Genomic DNA, 620 nt, shown 5'->3' on the forward strand with positions numbered 1-620 from the left:
AATTTATCTAAAGAATTGATTTAAGCAAACACAATTTTTTATTCATAAATTAATGATATATACAAAAGAAGAAAATGTTTAATTGTAACATGCATCAAAGCAAACAGGAGTATAGATCTCTTAGGAGTATGGGTCACAAGGTAAACTGAACTGCAAAGCAACAGTTGTAACATGATATGTTGCAAAACAAACTAAACTGCAATTCATAGTTAACTATTAATCAAACCAGTCAGTCGGACTATCAGGAAATTTGTTGGGACCAGCTTTTGGTTGCGCGAAAGAAGCCGACGACAGTGAGGAAACTGACGGCGAGACTCGAAGCAAAAAGACGACAACGACAATTAGCCCCCAGGACCAGCTGCCATCGGCGATGACGAGCGCAAGGAAGGCTCGCAACTGAGTGTAAAACGGTGACGAGACAGAAAACGACAACAACCAGTCCGGGACTTGCTGCTTCTGTCGCTGGCGAGGACGAGCACAAGCAAGGCGCGCAAGCACTCACCAGGGGAGGCCGGCGAGATGCGAGCAGCCGAACACACAACACAGACGGAGGAGAGAGGCCAGACGCGACTCGCGAGAACATGGTGAGGTGGATCCGACGAGAGTCGTGGATACAGAGG

The sequence above is a fragment of the Arachis duranensis genome, chromosome 7 (assembly GCF_000817695.3).
Source record: "Arachis duranensis cultivar V14167 chromosome 7, aradu.V14167.gnm2.J7QH, whole genome shotgun sequence".
Taxonomy (NCBI): Eukaryota; Viridiplantae; Streptophyta; class Magnoliopsida; order Fabales; family Fabaceae; genus Arachis; species Arachis duranensis.